The sequence below is a fragment of the Triticum aestivum genome, chromosome 1D, assembly GCF_018294505.1.
Source record: "Triticum aestivum cultivar Chinese Spring chromosome 1D, IWGSC CS RefSeq v2.1, whole genome shotgun sequence".
In the NCBI taxonomy this organism is placed as follows: Eukaryota; Viridiplantae; Streptophyta; class Magnoliopsida; order Poales; family Poaceae; genus Triticum; species Triticum aestivum.
This window is the reverse complement of record NC_057796.1, coordinates 457,614,978-457,635,974: the sequence shown is the minus strand read 5'-3', so window position 1 is coordinate 457,635,974 and position 20,997 is coordinate 457,614,978. Positions and strand designations below refer to the sequence as shown.

Here is a 20,997-nt window from a genome sequence, read left to right as displayed (position 1 = left end):
GTCACCCAATATTGTGGCCAGGGCGGTAGGGGAATCCGGACCTTTTCGTCCACAGCGGGAGGCGTCATCTTCCCCGTTATAGTGCCACATAGGGAGCCCCTGAGTTGGAGTGGCTGAACACCTCGCGCTATGGAAGTGGCCATTACCTCGATTATTGAGAGTCCGGACTGGGCGAGTATACTTATCTTGCCCATCAATTGTTGGACTTCCGTACTATCCTCCTCCTCGAGGCTCCGAGGGCGCCAGCTTTGGTGTTTCTTCAAGGGAGCGCTGGAGAATTCGGGAAGACCCATTCGGACTGGGTCGGGGAGAGCGACGTCCTCAATGTAGAACCATTCTGAGGGCCACTCCTTGGACGCCTTCTTCGGCCTGCCAGACAGGTATCCGGTCCCGGCTATGCGCCATACTTCGGCGCCGCCCACCTCGAATATGGATCCCTTTTGGGGACGAGGGACGAGGCAGAATAGCTTCCTCCATAACTCAAAATGGGCCTCACAGCCCAGGAATAGCTCGCAAAGAGCCAAAAAAACCGCGATATGAAGAATTGAGGCCAGTGTGAGGTTGTGCAGTTGGAGGCCGTAATACTCCAGGAGTCCTCGGAAGAACGGGTGGATTGGAAACCCGACGCCTCTTAACAAGTAAGGAACGAAGCACACTCGTTCCCCCCTGGTTGGATTGGGGAAATTTTCCGCCTAGGCTTTGCCATCGAAGGAGGTCAATCCTGCCCGAATAGGGACTAGATCCGCGGGGGGAAGAAATCCCTGCGTTTGAAGCTTAGTCAGCTGATCGTGGGAAACGGAACATCTTTCCCAATCGCCTTTTTCGGAGCCGTGGGGGCGGGAGGAAGAACTGGGAACGCTAGCCGTGTTGGAATGGTTTCTCCTAGCAGGCTCTAAGGATTTTTCCGCTTGGTGTGGAATGGGATCTGAGATCCAGTCTCTTTAAATAGATGCCTTTCTTATGTGGCCAGGGTGTTATGTGCAAAACGTACCTTAACCTCTCGTATTCGCTCGACACGTGGAAGCAGAAACAATGGAGGCACGGAAGCCAAAGGGTGTGAGATTAAAACACAGACCGAGTACAGCTTTTCGAGTCAGGTACTTTGAAGTGATCGGAGAATGAACCCGCCTTGCAATGCCGAAGACAATCTGCGCATCGGATACATCGTCATTGAAGCCTGGTTTGGGGGCTACTGAGGGAGTCCTGGATTAAGGGGTCCTCGGACGTCCGGACTATGTGACATGGGCCGGACTAATGGGCTACGAAGATACAAGACAGAAGACTTCTTCCCGTGTCCAAATGGGACTCTCCTTTGCGTGGATGGCAAGCTTAGCGTTCGGATATGTAGATTCCTTCCTTTGTAAACCGACTCTGTACAACCCTAGGCCCCTCCAGTGTCTATATAAACCGAAGGGTTTAGTCCGTAGAACCAATCATAATCATACAGGCTAGACTTCTAGGGTTTAGCCATTACGATCTCGTGGTAGATCAACTCTTGTAATCCTCATATTCATCGAGATCAATTAAGCAGGAAGTAGGGTATTACCTCCATCAAGAAGGCCCGAACCTGGGTAAACATCATGTCCCCCATCTCCTGTTACCATCGACCTTAGACGCATAGTTCGGGACCCCCTACTCGAGATCCGCCGGTTTTGACATCGACAGTGGGGAGGGGAGATGTTAGGAAGGAGCGCTCAGCTGATGGTGGAATGGAGCCGGCCATCACTGCCTACCGTTGCTTTCCGATCGTCGTGCCCCATCCCCAATCTTGGATGCACATCTATCTTTCTCCTCTACTCTTGCCCCTTGATTTCCGCATGGTTCTTTTATAATCTGATTTCGATTTCTCAATTTACATTTTTTCTAAATAAGATGTGTGCAGATCCAATGAAGAAGACAAGACGAAGACTAAAGAACAAGGTGAGCTCTATCTCTCTCATCTGTCCAGATTGTTGGTGTACGTGTAGGTAAAACACGAAACCTCGTTGATTACTCATGCCCTCTTGTTTCTGTCACTCAGCGAATCTGGCCAGAGGTAGGGGAAAGTGAGGTTCAGAAGAGCAAGGTCTTGTCAGAATGTCAAAGATAGAAATAGAATGCTTGGAGGTGTACCGCAGGAAGGTGGACGATGCCAATCAGACCAGGGTTCAGCTGCACCTGTTTGTGGCCACTAAAAGAAGCTAAGGTTGCATTGTTAGTGGCAACTCTAGGGGAGCATAAGCTGTATATCAAGGTATGCATACTAATCATCATCATGATGATTCACTAATTGGGTTGGTTGTCTATTGACTTCCTGAGTGGTTGCTTGGCTCCCACGAGATGATGGAATCTGGCTGTTGTTGGTAACATGCATGATTCAAGTTGTAGATTGCTACTCCCTCCGTCCCATAATATAAGAGCGTTTATTATACTAGTGTAGTGTCAAAAACGCTCTTATATTACGGAATAGGGCTTGGCGATGCCGGCCTATTTGCTTTTTTGGTCAAAAGTAGCTACCGACTTGTACTAAATCTCCAGGAAATACCACCTTACTTTAATCTTTTTACTAGGATGTTTTTGTTAATTTATCAGCACTTGCGCAAAAAGACAAGAGCTACGTGTTGCTCTAGGAACAACTTGTTGTTGTCGTTCATGTGCTCAATGAACTGAAATGCAAGATAGAAGAAAGGATCATGCAGTATTACGATATTCATTCACAGATTGAGAAGATATGGTCTGAGTTAAGTGAGCATATTGATCAGGGTGATAATGTAAACATTCCAGCTACTGATGAACATGATTTGTCAGCAAGGAATCTTAATAGCTACCAAGCACAACTTCGTGCCATGCAAAGATAAGGTAAACCGTCCTGAATAAGCTAGCTAATCTGAAACCTTCAGTTGCCTCTTAGAATATTTTATTTCTTGCACTACTTGTGAATAAATAGAACTGGCAGTTGCTAAGGAAGCCTTGAGTATTCAGGAATAGTTTAACTCAGAGAAAAAAAACCTTAGATTTTGCGGTATATACTTTCTATAAGGTGGAAAGATGATTAATTTGCTAAGCTAGCCATTGTATCAACTCTCTAGGACTACAGGTCATCTAATTTAAGTTACTTTAGGATTGAGTGTTGACTCGAAATGTTTCCTGATGTCTACTATGCAACCTTCTTCTTGTAGACGTTGTTGGGCCTCCAAGTGCAGAGGTTTGTAGGACAGTAGCAAATTTCCCTCAAGTGGATGACCTAAGGTTTATCAATCCGTGGGAGGCGTAGGATGAAGATGGTCTCTCTCACACAACCCTGCAACCAAATAACAAAGAGTCTCTTGTGTCCCCAACACACCCAATACAATGGTAAATTGTATAGGTGCACTAGTTCGGCGAAGAGATGGTGATACAAGTGCAATATGGATGATAGATGTAATCTGAAAATATAAAAACAGCATGGTAACTAATGATAAAAGTGAGCACAAACGGTATTGCAATGCTAGTAAACAAGGCCTAGGGTTCATACTTTCACTAGTGCAAGTTCTCTCAACAATAATAACATAATTGGATCATATAACTATCCCTCAACATGCAACAAAGAGTCACTCCAAAGTCACTAATAGCGGGGAACAAACGAAGAGATTATGGTAGGGTATGAAACCACCTCAAAATTATCCTTTCTGATAGATCTATTCAAGAGTCCGTAGTAAAATAACATGAAGCTATTCTTTCCGTTCGATCTATCATAGAGTTCATACTAGAATAACACCTTAAGACACAAATCAACCAAAACCCTAATGTCACCTAGATACTCCAATGTCACCTCAAGTATCCGTGGGTATGATTATACGATATGCATCACACAATCTCAGATTCATCTATTCAAACCAACACAAAGTACTTCAAAGAGTGCCCCAAAGTTTCTACCGGAGAGTCAAGACGAAAACGTGTGCCAACCCCTATGCATAAGTTCACGAGGTTACGGAACTCGCAAGTTGATCACCAAAACATACATCAAGGGAATCACGTGATATCCCATTGTCACCACAGATAAGCACATGCAAGACATACATCAAGTGTTCTCAAATCCTTAAAGACTCAATCCGATAAGATAACTTCAAAGGGAAAACTCAATCCATTACAAGAGAGTAGAGGGGGAGAAACATCATAAGATCCAACTATAATAGCAAAGCTCGCGATACATCAAGATCGTACCACCTCAAGAACACGAGAGAGAGAGAGAGAGAGAGAGATCAAACACATAGCTACTGGTACATACCCTCAGCCCCGAGGGTGAACTACTCCCTCCTCGTCATGGAGAGCGCCGGGATGATGAAGATGGCCACCGGTGAGGGATCCCCCTCTGGCAGGGTGCCGGAACAGGGTCCTGATTGGTTTTTGGTGGCTACAAAGGCTTGCGGCGGCGGAACTCCCGATCTATTCTGTCCCTCGATGTTTTTAGGGTATATGGACATATATAGGCGAAAGAAGTCGATCAGGGGAGCAACGAGGGGCCCACGAGGGTGGGGGCGTGTTGGGGATCGTAGCAGAAATTTAAAATTTTCTACGCATCACCAAGATCAATCTATGGAGTCATCTAGCAACGAGAGAGAGGAGTGCATCTACATACCCTTGTAGATCGCGAGCGGAAGCGTTCAAGTGAACGGGGTTGATGGAGTCGTACTCGTCGTGATCCAAATCACCGATGACCGAGCGCCGAACGGACGGCACCTCCGCGTTCAACACACGTACGGAGCAGCGACGTCTCCTCCTTCTTGATCCAACAAGGGGGGAGGAGAGGTTGATGGAGATCCAGCAGCACGACGGCGTGGTGGTGCAAGTAGCGGGATTCCGACAGGGCTTCGCCGAGCGCTGCAGGAGGAGGGAGATGTGTCACGGGAGGCAGAGGGAGGCGCCAGGGGCTGTGGTGCGGCTGCCCTCCCTCCCCCCTCCTATATATATGAAGGAAATATGCCCTAGAGGCAATAATAAAGTTATTATTTATTTCCTTATATCATGATAAATGTTTATTATTCATGCTAGAATTTTATTAACCGAAAACATAATACTTGTGTGAATACATAGACAAACAGAGTGTCACTAGTATGCCTCTACTTGACTAGCTCGTTGATCAAAGATGGTTATGTTTCCTAGCCATAGACATGAGTTGTCATTTGATTAACGGGATCACATCATTAGGAGAATGATGTGATTGACTTGACCCATTCCGTTAGCTTAGCACTCGATCGTTTAGTATGTTGCTATTGCTTTCTTCATGACTTATACATGTTCCTATGACTACGAGATTATGCAACTCCCGTTTACCGGAGGAACACTTTGTGTGCTACCAAATGTCACAACGTAACTGGGTGATTATAAAGGTGCTCTACAGGTGTCTCCAAAGGTACTTGTTGGGTTGCGTATTTCGAGATTAGGATTTGTCACTCCGAGTGTCGGAGAGGTATCTCTGGGCCCACTCAGTAATACACATCACTATAAGCCTTGCAAGCATTGTGACTAATGAGTTAGTTGCGGGATGATGTATTACGGAACGAGTAAAGAGACTTGCCGGTAACGAGATTGAACTAGGTATCGAGATACCGACGATCGAATCTCGGGCAAGTAACATACTGATGACAAAGGGAACAACGTATGTTGTTATGCGGTCTGACCGATAAAGATCTTCATAGAATATGTGAGAACCAATATGAGCATCCAGGTTCCGCTATTGGTTATTGACCGGAGAGGTGTCTCGGTCATGTCTACATAGTTCTCGAACCCATAGGGTCCGCACGCTTAACGTTACAATGACAGTTTTATTATGAGTTTATGTATTTTGATGTACCGAAGGAGTTCGGAGTCCCGGATGAGATCGGGGATATGACGAGGAGTCTCGAAATGTCCGAGACGTAAAGATCGATATATTGGACGACTATATTCGGACTTCGGAAAGGTTCCGAGTGATTCGGGTATTTTTCGGAGTAACGGAGAGTTACGGGAATTCGTATTGGGCCTTAATAGGCCATACGGGAAAGGAGAGAAAGACCCCAAAGGGAGGCCGCACCCCTCCCCATGGACTAGTCCGAATTGGACTAGGGAGGGGGAGCGCCCCCTTCCTTCTTTCTCCTTCTCCCTTCCCTTTTCCTACTCCAACAAGGAAAGGAGGAGTCCTACTCCCGATGGGAGTAGGACTCCCCCCTTGGCGCGCCCTCCTCCTAGGCCGGCCGCCTCCCCCCTTGCTCCTTTATATATGGGGGCAGGGGGACACCCCATAGACACACAATTGATCATTGATCTCTTAGCTGTGTAGCGGTGCTTAGGCGAAGCCCTGCGTCGGTAGAACATCAACATTGTCACCACGCCGTCGTGCTGACAAAACTCTCCCTCAACACTCGGCTGGATCGGAGTTCGAGGGACGTCATCGAGCTGAACGTGTGCTGAACTTGGAGGTGCCGTGCGTTCGGTACTTGATCAGTCGGATCGTGAAGACGTACGACTACATCAACCGCGTTGTGTTAAACGCTTCCGCTATCGGTCTACGCGGGTACGTGGACAACACTCTCCCCTCTCGTTGCTATGCATCACCATGATCTTCCGTGTGCGTAGAAATTTTTTGAAATTACTATGTTCCCCAACAATATAGGCCTCCTGGGGGGGCGCCAGCCCTGGGAGATCAGATCTCCAAGGGGGGCGGCGGCCAAGGGGTGGCTTCCCCCCAAGCCAAGTGGGGGGCGCCCCCACCCCTAGGGTTTCCAACCCTAGGCGCAGGGGGAGGCCCAAGGGGGGGCGCACCAGCCCACCAGGGGCTGGTTCCCCTCCCACTTCAGCCCATGGGGCCCTCCGGGATAGGTGGCCCCACCCGGTGGACCCCCGGGACCCTTCCGGTGGTCCCGGTACAATACCGGTAAACCCCGAAACTTTCCCGGTGGCCGAAACTGGACTTCCTATATATAATTCTTCACCTCCAGACCATTCCGGAACTCCTCGTGACGTCCGGGATCTCATCCGGGACTCTGAATAATTTTCGGGTTACCGCATACTAATATCTCTACAACCCTAGCGTCACCGAACCTTAAGTGTGTAGACCCTACGGGTTCGGGAGACATGCAGACATGACCGAGACGACTCTCCGGTCAATAGCCAACAGCGGGATCTGGATACCCATGTTGGCTCCCACATGTTCCTCGATGATCTCATCGGATGAACCACGATGTCGAGGATTCAATCAATCCCGTATACAATTCCCTTTGTCAACCGGTATGTTACTTGCCCGAGATTCGATCGTCGGTATCCCAATACCTCGTTCAATCTCGTTACCGGCAAGTAACTTTACTCGTACCGTAATGCATGATCCTGTGACCAAACACTTGGTCACATTGAGCTCATTATGATGATGCATTACTGAGTGGGCCCAGAGATACCTCTCCGTCATACAGAGTGACAAATCCCAGTCTCGATCCGTGTCAACCCAAGAGAAACTTTCAGAGATACCTGCAGTGTACCTTTATAGTCACCCAGTTACGTTGTGACGTTTGGTACACCCAAAGCACTCCTACGGCATCCGGGAGTTACACGATCTCATGGTCTAAGGAAATGATACTTGACATTGGAAAAGCTCTAGCAAACGAACTACACGATCTTTGTGCTATGCTTAGGATTGGGTCTTGTCCATCACATCATTCTCCTAATGATGTGATCCCGTTATCAATGACATCCAATGTCCATAGTCAGGAAACCATGACTATCTGTTGATCAACGAGCTAGTCAACTAGAGGCTTACTAGGGACACGTTGTGGTCTATGTATTCACACATGTATTACGATTTCTGGATAACACAATTATAGCATGAACAATAGACAATTATCATGAACAAGGAAATATAATAATAACCATTTTATTATTGCCTCTAGGGCATATTTCCAACAGTCTCCCACTTGCACTAGAGTCAATAATCTAGTTACATTGTGATGGATCGAACACCCATAGAGTTCTGGTGTTGATCATGTTTTGCTCTAGGGAGAGGTTTAGTCAACGGATCTGCTACATTTAGGTCCGTATGTACTTTACAAATATCTATGTCTCCATTTTGAACACTTTCACGAATGGAGTTGAAGCGACGCTTGATATGCCTGGTCTTCTTGTGAAACCTGGGCTCCTTGGCAAGGGCAATAGCTCCAGTGTTGTCACAGAAGAGAGTCATCGGGCCCGACGCATTGGGAATCACCCCTAGGTCGGTAATGAACTCCTTCATCCTGATTGCTTCTTGCGCTACCTCTGAGGCCGCCATGTACTCCGCTTCACATGTAGATCCCGCCACGACGCTTTGCTTGCAACTGCACCAGCTTACTGCCCCTCCATTCAAAATATGCACGTATCCGGTTTGTGACTTAGAGTCATCCAGATCTGTGTCGAAGCTAGCATCGACGTAACCCTTTACGACGAGCTCTTCGTCACCTCCATAAACGAGAAACATATCCTTAGTCCTCTTCAGGTACTTAGGATATTCTTGACCGCTGTCCAGTGTTCCATGCCGGGATTACTTTGGTACCTTCCTACCAAACTTACGGCAAGGTTTACATCAGGTCTGGTACACAGCATGGCATACATAATAGACCCTATGGCCGAGGCATAGGGGACGACACTCATCTTTTCTCTATCTTCTGCCGTGGTCGGGCATTGAGCCGTACTCAATTGCACACCTTGCAATACAGGCAAGAACCCCTTCTTGGACTGATCCATATTGAACTTCTTCAATATCTTGTCAAGGTACGTACTCTGTGAAAGACCAATGAGGCGTCTTGATCTATCTCTATAGATCTTGATGCCTAATATATAAGCAGCTTCTCCAAGGTCCTTCATTGAAAAACACTTATTCAAATAGGCCTTTATACTTTCCAAGAATTCTACATCATTTCCCATCAATAGTATGTCATCCACATATAATAAGAGAAATGCTACAGAGCTCCCACTCACTTTCTTGTAAACACAGGCTTCTCCATAAGTCTGTGTAAACCCAAATGCTTTGATCATCTCATCAAATCGAATGTTCCAACTCCGAGATGCTTGCACCAACCCATAGATGGAGCGCTGGAGCTTGCATACCTTGTTAGCATTCTTAGGATCGACAAAACCTTCCGGCTGCATCATATACAATTCTTCCTTAAGAAAGCCGGTAAGGAATGCCGTTTTGACGTCCATTTGCCATATCTCATAATCATAGAATGCGACAATTGCTAACATGACTCGGACGGACTTCAGCTTCGCTACGGGTGAGAAAGTCTCATCGTAGTCAACCCCTTGAACTTGTTGATAACCCTTAGCGACAAGTCGAGCCTTATAGATGGTCACATTACCATCCGCGTCTGTCTTCTTCTTAAAGATCCATTTGTTTTCTATCGCTCGCCGATCATCGGGCAAGTCAGTCAAAGTCCATACTTTGTTTTCATACATGGATCCTATCTCGGATTGCATGGCTTCAAGCCATTTGTTCGAATCCGGGCCCGCCATCGCTTCTTCATAGTTCGAAGGTTCACCGTTGTCTAACAACATGATTTCCAAGACAGGGTTGCTGTACCACTCTGGTGCGGAACGTGTCCTTGTGGACCTACGAAGTTCAGCAGTAACTTGATCTGAAGCTTCATGATCATCATTAACTTCCTCCCCAGTCGGTGCAGGCACCACAGGAACATTTTCCCGCGCTGCGCTACTTTCCGGTTCGGAAGGGGTGACTATCACCTCATCAAGTTCCACTTTCCTCCCACTCACTTCTTTTGAGAGAAACTCTTTCTCCAGAAAGGACCCGTTCTTGGCAACAAAGATCTTGCCTTCGGATCTGAGGTAGAAGGTATACCCAATGGTTTCCTTAGGGTATCCTATGAAGACGCATTTTTCCGACTTGGGTTCGAGCTTTTCAGGTTGAAGTTTCTTGACATAAGCATCGCATCCCCAAACTTTTAGAAACAACAGCTTAGGTTTCTTCCCAAACCATAATTCATACGGTGTCGTCTCAACGGATTTCGACGGAGCCCTATTTAAAGTGAATGCGGCAGTCTCTAAAGCATAGCCCCAAAATGAGAGCGGTAGATCGGTAAGAGACATCATAGATCGCACCATATCCAATAGAGTGCGATTACGACGTTCGGACACACCATTTCGCTGAGGTGTTCCAGGCGGCGTGAGTTGTGAAACTATTCCACATTTCCTTAAGTGTGTGCCAAATTCGTGACTTAAATATTCCCCTCCACGGTCTGATCGTAGGAACTTTATTTTCCTGTCACGTTGATTCTCATCCTCACTCTAAAATTCCTTGAACTTTTCAAAGGTCTCAGACTTGTGTTTCATTAGGTAGACATACCCATATCTACTCAAGTCATCAGTGAGAGTGAGAACATAACGATAGCCTCCGCGAGCCTCAACACTCATTGGACCGCACACATCAGTATGTATGATTTCTAATAAGTTGGTTGCTCGCTAAATTGTTCCGGAGAACGGAGTCTTGGTCATTTTGCCCATGAGGCATGGTTCGCACGTGTCAAATGATTCGTCATCAAGAGACTCCAAAAGTCCATCTGCATGGAGCTTCTTCATGCGCTTGACACCAATGTGACCAAGGCGGCAGTGCCACAAGTATGTGGGACTATCGTTATCAACTTTACATCTTTTGGTATTCACACTATGAATATGTGTAACATCACGTTCGAGATTCATTAAGAATAAACCATTGACCAGCGGGGCATGACCATAAAACATATCTCTCATATAAATAGAACAACCATTATTCTCGGATTTAAATGAGTAGCCATCTCGCATTAAACGAGATCCTGATACAATGTTCATGCTCAAAGCTGGCACTAAATAACAATTATTGAGGTTTAAAACTAATCCCGTAGGTAAATGTAGAGGTAGCGTGCCGACGGCGATCACATCGACCTTGGAACCATTCCCGACACGCATCGTCACCTCGTCCTTCGCCAGTCTCCGCTTATTCCGCAGCTCCTGTTTTGAGTTACAAATATGAGCAACCGCACCGGTATCAAATACCCAGGAGCTACTACGAGTACTGGTAAGGTACACATCAATTACATGTATATCACATATACCTTTGGTGTTGCCGGCCTTCTTGTCCGCTAAGTATTTGGGGCAGTTCCGCTTCCAGTGACCACTTCCCTTGCAATAAAAGCACTCAGTCTCAGGCTTGGGTCCATTCTTTGGTTTCTTCCCGGCAACTGGCTTACCGGGCGCGGCAACTCTCTTGCCGTCCTTCTTGAAGTTCTTCTTACCCTTGCCTTTCTTGAACTTAGTGGTTTTATTCACCATCAACACTTGATGTTCCTTTCTGATCTCCACCTCCGCTGATTTCAGCATTGAATATACCTCAGGAATGGTCTTTTCCATCCCCTGCATATTGAAGTTCATCACAAAGCTCTTGTAGCTTGGTGGAAGCGACTGAAGGATTCTGTCAATGACCGCGTCATCCGGGAGATTAACTCCCAGCTGAGTCAAGCGGTTGTGCAACCCAGACATTTTGAGTATGTGCTCACTGACAGAACTGTTTTCCTCCATCTTACAACTGAAGAACTTGTCGGAGACTTCATATCTCTCGACCCGGGCATGAGCTTGGAAAACCATTTTCAGCTCTTCGAACATCTCATATGCTCTGTTTTGCTCAAAACGCTTTTGGAGCCCCGGTTCTAAGCTGTAAAGCATGCCGCACTGAACGAGGGAGTAATCATCAGCACGTGACTGCCAAGCGTTCATAACGTCTTGGTTCTCTGGGATGGGTGCTTCACCTAGCGGTGCTTCTAGGACATAATGTTTCTTGGCAGCTATGAGGATGATCCTCAGGTTCCGGACCCAGTCCGTATAGTTGCTGCCATCATCTTTCAGCTTGGTTTTCTCTACGAACGCGTTGAAGTTGAGGGCAACGTGGGTCATTTGATCTACAAGACATATTGTAAAGATTTTAGACTAAGTTCATGATAATTAAGTTCATCTAATCAAATTATTCAATGAACTCCCACTCAGATAGACATCCCTCTAGTCATCTAAGTGAAACATGATCCGAGTCAACTAGGCCGTGTCCGATTATCACGTGAGACGGACTAGTCAACATCGGTGAACATCTTCATGTTGATCGTATCTTCTATACGACTCATGCTCGACCTTTCGGTCTTCCGTGTTCCGAGGCCATGTCTATACATGCTAGGCTCGTCAAGTCAACCTAAGTGTATTGCGTGTGTAAATCTGGCTTACACCCGTTGTATTCGAACGTTAGAATCTATCACACCCGATCATCACGTGGTGCTTCGAAACAACGAACCTTCGCAACGGTGCACAGTTAGGGGGAACACTTTCTTGAAATTATTGCGAGGGATCATCTTATTTAAGCTACCGTCGTTCTAAGCAAATAAGATGTAAAACATGATAAACATCACATGCAATCAAATAGTGACATGATATGGCCAATATCATTTTGCTCCTTTTGATCTCCATCTTCGGGGCGCCATGATCATCTTCGTCACCGGCATGACACCATGATCTCCATCATCATGATCTCCATCATCGTGTCTTCATGAAGTTGTCACGCCAACGATTACTTCTACTTCTATCGCTAACGTGTTTAGCAATAAAGTAATGTAATTTACATGGCGTTATTCAATGACACGCAGGTCATACAAAAAATAAAGACAACTCCTATGGCTCCTGCCGGTTGTCATACTCATCGACATGCAAGTCGTGATTCCTATTACAAGAACATGATCAATCTCATACATCACATATATCTCATTCATCACATCCTTTTGGCCATATCACATCACAAGGCACATGCTGCAAAAACAAGTTAGACGTCCTCTAATTATTGTTGCATGTTTTTACGTGGCTTCTATAGGTTTCTAGCAAGAACGTTTCTTACCTACGTAAAACCACAACGTGATATGCCAATTTTTATTTACCCTTCATAAGGACCCTTTTCATCGAATCCGTTCCGACTAAAGTGGGAGAGACAGACACCCGCTAACCACCTTATGCAACTAGTGCATGTCAGTCGGTGGAACCTGTCTCACGTAAGCGTACGTGTAAGGTCGGTCCGGACCGCTTCATCCCACAATGCCGCCGAAACAAGATAAGACTAGTAGTGGCAAGAAAATTGACAACATCTACGCCCACAACAAGTTTGTGTTCTACTCGTGCATAGAAACTACGCATAGGCCTGGCTCTGATACCACTAATGGGGATCGTAGCAGAAATTTAAAATTTTCTACGCATCACCAAGATCAATCTATGGAGTCATCTAGCAACGAGAGAGAGGAGTGCATCTACATACCCTTGTAGATCGCGAGCGGAAGCGTTCAAGTGAACGTGGTTGATGGGGTCGTACTCGTCGTGATCCAAATCACCGATGACCGAGCACCGAACGGACGGCACCTCCGCGTTCAACACACGTACGGAGCAGCGACGTCTCCTCCTTCTTGATCCAGCAAGGGGGGAGGAGAGGTTGATGGAGATCCAGCTGCACGACGGCGTGGTGGTGGAAGTAGCGGGATTCCGACAGGGCTTCGCCGAGCGCTGCGGGAGGAGGGAGATGTGTCACGGGAGGGAGAGGGAGGCGCCAGGGGCTGTGGTGTGGCTGCCCTCCCTCCCCCCTCCTATATATAGGCCTCCTGGGGGGCGCCGGCCCTGGGAGATCAGGGGGAGGCCCAAGGGGGGCGCACCAGCCCACCAGGGGCTGGTTCCCCTCCCATTTCAGCCCATGGGGCCCTCCGGGATAGGTGGCCCCACCCGGTGGACCCCCGGGACCCTTCCGGTGGTCCCGGTACAATACCGGTAACCCCCGAAACTTTCCCGGTGGCCGAAACTGGACTTCCTATATATAATTCTTCACCTCCGGACCATTCCGGAACTCCTCGTGACGTCCGGGATCTCATCCGGGACTCCGAACAACTTTCGGATTACCGCATACTAATATCTCTAAAACCCTAGCGTCACCGAACCTTAAGTGTGTAGACCCTACGGGTTCGGGAGACATGCAGACATGACCGAGACGACTCTCCGTTCAATAACCAACAGCGGGATCTGGATACCCATGTTGGCTCCCACATGTTCCTCGATGATCTCATCGGATGAACCACGATGTCGAGGATTCAATCAATCCCGTATACAATTCCCTTTGTCAACCGGTACATTACTTGCCCGAGATTCGATCGTCGGTATCCCAATACCTCGTTCAATCTCGTTACCGGCAAGTCACTTTACTCATACCGTAATGCATGATCCCGTGACCAAACACTTGGTCACATTGAGCTCATTATGATGATGCATTACCGAGTGGGCCCAGAGATACCTCTCCGTCATACGGAGTGACAAATCCCAGTCTCGATCCGTGTCAACCCAACAGACACTTTCAGAGATACCTGTAGTGTACCTTTATAGTCACCTAGTTACGTTGTGACGTTTAGTACACCCAAAGCACTCCTACGGCATCCGGGAGTTACACGATCTCATGGTCTAAGGAAATGATACTTGACATTGGAAAAGCTCTAGCAAACGAACTACACGATCTTTGTGCTATGCTTAGGATTGGGTCTTGTCCATCACATCATTCTCCTAATGATGTGATCCCGTTATCAATGACATCCAATGTCCATAGTCAGGAAACCATGACTATCTGTTGATCAACGAGCTAGTCAACTAGAGGCTTACTAGGGACACGTTGTGGTCTATGTATTCACACATGTATTACGATTTCCGGATAACACAATTATAGCATGAACAATAGACAATTATCATGAACAAGGAAATATAATAATAACCATTTTATTATTGCCTCTAGAGCATATTTCCAACAGGGCGCGCCTCGCTGCCTCGTGGCCACCTCGAAGCTTCCCTGACGTCTACTCCAAGTCTCCTGGATTGCTTCCGTTCCAAAAATAACTCTCCCGAAGGTTTCATTCCTTTTGGACTCCGTTTGATATTCCTTTTCTTCGGAACACTGAAATAGGCAAGAAAACAGCAATTTGGGCTAGGCCTCCGGTTAATAGGTTAGTCCCAAAAATAATATAAACGTGTATAATAAAGCCCATAAACATCCAAAACAGATAATATAATAGCATGGAACAATCAAATATTATAGATACGTTGGAGACGTATCATTTCCTTGTTTGCAATATTTTTAGTCTGATATACTTCACAAAGTTCTGAAATATGTAAATGAAGTGCATTCTTTATGTGGAGTCCCTGATTTCGCAAGACTGTAAATGGATTCATCCCAGTCTACATCAGAATTGTGTTGAGCAGTCCAGAAACATCAACAATGGCACACTGGAAGGTCTTGCTAGCACAATATCAAATCTTAAAGCACAGAGAAAATCTAGAATCGATAAGGTACTCTCAAGGTTCCTTTCATCTAACTTTTTTATATGAGTTCTGCATAATGCATTCTCAAGCAATCGTTTGCCTATAGATGAGAGACACAATGGAATCATTATGTCACCTCCGGAAGTTAATGGACTCTTCTAAAGAGGAGAAGAGACAATTCAGCAAAGTAATCAGCATTCTCATATCACCAGAAGAGGGAACCACGCCCGTTGGTGTTCTTTCCTAGGAAACAATCAGGAAGGTTTTCCAGATCGCCTTTGGTTTTTCTTTAATACCTTTTTTGTTGCTTACCTTAATCATTTTTTACAACTTCAGTGCTGATTTCTTATGCAGATGGAAGCTGCGGTTGAGAGGTTAACAGAAGTTAAAACGAACAGAATGGAAGAACTTGTCACAAAGAGAAGGACCGAATTAGAACATTTATGCGAGAATGCACACATAGAACTTGATCTCAGCATAGCCCCCTGAGCAAACCAACACTCTGATTGATTCTGGTTATACTTTATGCATCTTGCTCAAGTAACTATCTTCACCAGTGGTTGTTTTCTTACACATTGTGACTCTTGCCTATGCACCATTCAGGCACTATTTACCCTTGTGGGCTCCTCATGAATATCGAGTCACAAATATTGAAAGCAGAAGAAGAGTCACTAAGTCGAAAAGATATTATGGACAGGTTAAATAAATGGATTGGTGCTTGTGATGAAGAGGCTTGGCTTGAAGAATATAACCATGTAGTTTTAGGCTATTTGCTTTGGGCTTACAATGATCAAATACTGAGCATAGCATATGCACTTGTTACACTGACTAACCTGCCTGCATGCATTTTTATAGAAAATTATATGGTTCCCTAAGTATGAAAAATGACACCAAAGCTATTTTGCAGGACTCAAAGAGGTATAGTTCTGGAAGGGATGCTCACGTAAACCTTAAAAGGGCAGAAAAGGCTGGAGAACTATTCGTGTATTTCAGTCGCAAGACCCATATCTTTCCCAGCTATGGTGGGCAACCTGATAAACCGTACCTTTGCTTGGGAAAATGCAAGAAATAAGCCATTCCTATATGATGGGGTAACAATCTGATCAGCAGTGTAACCATTTATCTTTTGTTTCTTCAATTAATTGACACATATATATGTTTAGTGACACACTGATTCAGAATATTAATATATAATCTTTTCTTAGTCATTTGCAATTTTGCACAACTGTGATTCTCAAGTAGTTTGTTTCTATCAGGATTCATCTATGAAGCTTGAGAAAGTAGTCTATTTCTATCTTGTGGCAGAAGAATCAAGCGTGATGATAGGGAGAAGGATAATGCTCTTCTCTCGATGACCACAAGTTTCACGGCTTTTGTTGATTGATTTTGCTGACTCAAAACCATACTTCATTTGCTTTATGGTATTGATCGACTTTGCCAAGACATTTTTCCTTTCAGTTATCTAGCATTGCTGATTTTATATACTTATCTGAATTTAATTTTGACCCAAAGTGCTATGGTCAATATGTGCCTAGAGTGTTTCTTTTATCTGTTACAAAGATAACACAAAAATTCAATCATCAGCTTTTATCAGTTGCTGCATGTTTTAATTGATGCAATGGAGGATTGTTTGTCATGTTTTACATTCTGTAGCTTTCTATGTATTTTACGTATTAGACGCAACAAATCATCTAATACAACAAATTGTACAAATAGAACTTATGGCCGCATTTTGAAAACTCTTATATATTTTGAAAGAGATGTTTGCCTAAATTTCGGTTGTTAAAAGGGTTCTGAGTATTGCCAAATTACTAAGCATTTATTTTCAAATAAGTTTGAAATGGGATCTTTGTTGCCTCGTACCTTTGCTCCTGCGCTAACTAAAGTTGTCTTCTGGTCGTTGTTATCACCTATGTACAAGGTTAATAATTATGAGGTAGAGGCCTAGAGGGTTGTGCTGTCAGTACAACACCGCCTCACTTTTCCTGTTCGTTGCCTCTAAGGGCATCATCATGAGCCTGTGTTATCGCCTACATAAAGCTCATGTAGCGGGCCTTTGGCTTTATATTTCTTTTATGTTTTATCCTAAATATAATGAATCATCTCACCCACTTATGATGTGTGGCTGAATCATACTCCATGTAGTGGATCTGAACTTTTATAACTAATAATTGTATGTCTGCGTATGACCATATATATATTTGTAGGCTACTCGATAATGTAATCAGTTCACTTGGTTATAACTACATAACTCTCTGTTCTAATTGGACTCTTGAACAATTTGATGTTGTGCATAAGCAATTTGTTCAGTTTGTTAACATTATGTTATAATTTTCTTTTTATTGTTGTAGTAATCTTTTCTGTACCAACGCATTGACATTACAATGCTCCTCATTTTCGCAATGCCATGCAACAATAAAAAACTTGTCAATGGATAGCCTACAGTCTACAATTATAATTCTGTGTGCACTTTGGAGCTATTGGATATCCAAGTGTGTCACAAAGCAATATTTACTGATGCAAATATTCGCATGCATAGTGTCGGCAGGTGCCGAATTCTCATGTCGTTACAATTCTGAGATGTGGATGGTTCGCTTGGTTGCTTCTGAGGTGAGCTAAATTCTCTACAGTTTCAGCCTTCAGAGCAGATCCAGTTGCTCTCATATCTGAATGAGCCGGAGGATAATTTTTTTCACGTTGCAGTACCGATGCATTTGCTTTGCAGAAAAAAGATTTAGGCACCATGGTTGAAGGCCCAGGGTATGAATACTTCATTTTAAACCATTTGCATTGTCGAACTGCATATCTCATTTTCTTTTGTGTATGTTAGCAGTATTTTTTTTATCTTGCACATGGTCAACCTTGAATGTCCACAGTTTCGGACGTTTACCCTAGGCCTAGGGTATGGAGTATGTGTTGGTTGACAAATTCACAAATAAATTAGCAATAACTGTCATGAGGCCGAATTGTCCATGACATATCCAGAGTTTCAGAATTTTACTTCAACCTCGAATGATTTTCTTATATCTCCTTTTATTTTGTGTATATATGTAGTCTGCATAGATCTTATTATTTCACATGTTCGTAAGATGAAGACACATCCAGGGAAAGGTTCTGATGTAATGAAGTGCATTTATTTATGATAGTTCTCGCAACCTGATGAAATCAGAATATTTGTCCTTGCTTTTTTACTTTTCACATTGTTATGTCTCACGTTGTTGTCCAAATGGGTGTGCCTTATTGTCGATTTTTTTTATATCTCCTTGTATCCATCCCTTTTTACTAAGATCCGTAAATGTGATTGATGAACAAGGTTACAAAAAAATAGCTTGACATTCTTGAGTTGTTGAACCATGCAATTTATGCTATGAACAGGTTCTAAAAAATAGTCGTGGTGAAAAGTGTTGTTCTAGAAATAGCTTTATGCCATTTTTTTAGCTTTTACTGCTTTTTATTATTTTAGTTTTTATTAAACTTTCTTTTAGTTGACTCCATGTTCTTTGTATGCTTAGGTTAGTATCCCAACAAAGGCTTCTGGATGATATGTTGTAGCAGCTTCAACTTCTAAATGCAGTTCACTCAACCTGCAAAGCCAGAACGATTGGCCTCGAAGCAACAGTTGAGTTCTATTCATTTGGTCTCAAGCATCACTCGGGTTTAGATATGAATTCGGCGATATGGAAGACATCTTTGCTTTCACTTACAATAGCCCACCAAACACACCTGCCAGTAAGAGTTGCTTAGATGAAATCATGTTTGATATTGATGGGACATGCAATAATGACTCTACCTAATACCACCGCCTTCGTGTCCTATTCAAGCCAAAGCTTGTGCTATATATGTGATGCATCTCTGCTAATACAACTTGCTTTATAAAGCCAATGTAAGTTATCATCAAGTGATGTCATAACTTTCTTTTGAGGCATCATGCTACCATGCAATGGAATATATAGGGCTATGTGTACCTAAGTATCTATTAAATTGGTTCTAATTGAATCTCACTTGCATTGTTTGAATGCTCGGCTTGCTCTCGCTTTTTGCTTCATAGGCACAACGGGTCATTTAGTAGATATTGATCCATAAGGCTAGCTTTTGCTGATGGGAGAGCCCCACGAGGTCAACCGAGGCGAGCTTCCGGAGCAACGCTCTCCAGATTCGCCACACAGGCAACAAGAACCGCTCCATCAGACAGGCGGCTGTCCTTCTAGCTGCATCACCGGGTAGAAATTGAAGTGTTAGCTGGAAGGTGTCACAAGCCTTCACATGCTCGCTAATTGAACTGACCGTCTTCATCTTAATCCATTCGTTTTCCCGTAGTCTGCATCCGTAGCGGAGCTTCATGGGGTCAAAGGGGGCCATTGTCCCCCTACTCTAGAAAAATTCTTAAGTGTACCCTTAATTATTACACTTGAATATCAAAGATTTCTCGGAGTTTATGGATAATTTATCTCCTTTGCCCCCTAAACTCTGATTAGCCCTCTCTGTTAGAAGTGCCACCGTCTGCTCATAGCATAACACGGTTTCAGAATCCTACAAACAAAAAGTCAATGCTCCAGAGGTTTCAGGTACGAACTTCACACGGTCACATCACGTCAGTGTAGAGAACCATCCTCAACGAAAATTAAGATATAATTGACCTATGTTCCGGTGAAGCGCAAGCTTCCGCTCCCGCGTGGACTCCATTTTGTTCGCGTTCGCCATGGCTTTGGTCACCGGGAGGCGCCGGAAGGGTGGCCGCCACCTGTGGGGGCCTGGTGGAGGGGCGCAGCGCTGGGGTCGCCCATCGCGAGTAACACTTAACACAAATACTCCCTCCATCCAAAAAAGCTTGTCGTGGGCTTAGTTCCTCCTTCCCTCATCGCCTGCGGCAGGAAGCAGCCCCAGATGCGCCCAGCGCGCGATGAAGGCCAACCTGCACCGCCGCCCACCCGCGGCTTCTGCTCCTCCGTGGCAATCACCTCTATGGCCGGCTCCTCCACGGTTGACGGGCGCGAGGATCCTCAAATCTAACAAAAGGGTGATTCTTCAGCATATTGATGTCTTCGTAGGTGCTTCAAAATTTTCACTTTGGATGACTCCAATAACAGCAGAATAGAATTATAGTCTACAAAACAATAAAAATATCAGACTCTAGTATTCCTTCCCGCAAATTTGTTTAGGGGACTGTATGGCAAATTTTAACATGCTCCTTTTATCTTTTTCTTACATGTGAGTTAAGAAGATAAAAGCAATCAGACCACTAATTAATGAGAAGCCACTAATTAATGAGATAAATGACTCAGATTTATTAATTATCTTCGTATAAAAAGAGAAGGTAAGAAGGAGACCACTAATTAATGAGATAAATGACTCAGATCTAATATATACTCTTATCTTCATGTGAAAAGAGGAGGTAAAAGGAAGCATGTTACCTCCTTTGGTTTTATAGGATAGAAATGGTATAGGAATAAGAAAATCATACGAAGTGAGATGACCTCCTTTGGTTTTATAGTATAGAAAATGGTATAGGAATAAGAAAATCGTAAGAAGTGAGATGACCTCCTTTGGTTTCATAGGGTAGAAATAGTATAGGAATAAAAAAAATCGTAAGAAGTGAGATGATCTGCATCTCAATTCCTTTTATGCGTAGGATAGGAATTTTTCCATCTGAGTCTCAACATTACAGAAATCCATTCC

The 20,997-nt window shown here is 44.6% G+C and overlaps 1 pseudogene; it reads left to right on the top strand.

Annotated features, from left to right (window-relative positions):
• Positions 1–1,887: 1,887 nt before the first annotated feature.
• LOC123160595 (65-kDa microtubule-associated protein 6-like) lies at positions 1,888–16,424 on the top strand (annotated as a pseudogene).
• The last annotated feature ends 4,573 nt before the right edge of the window (positions 16,425–20,997 follow it).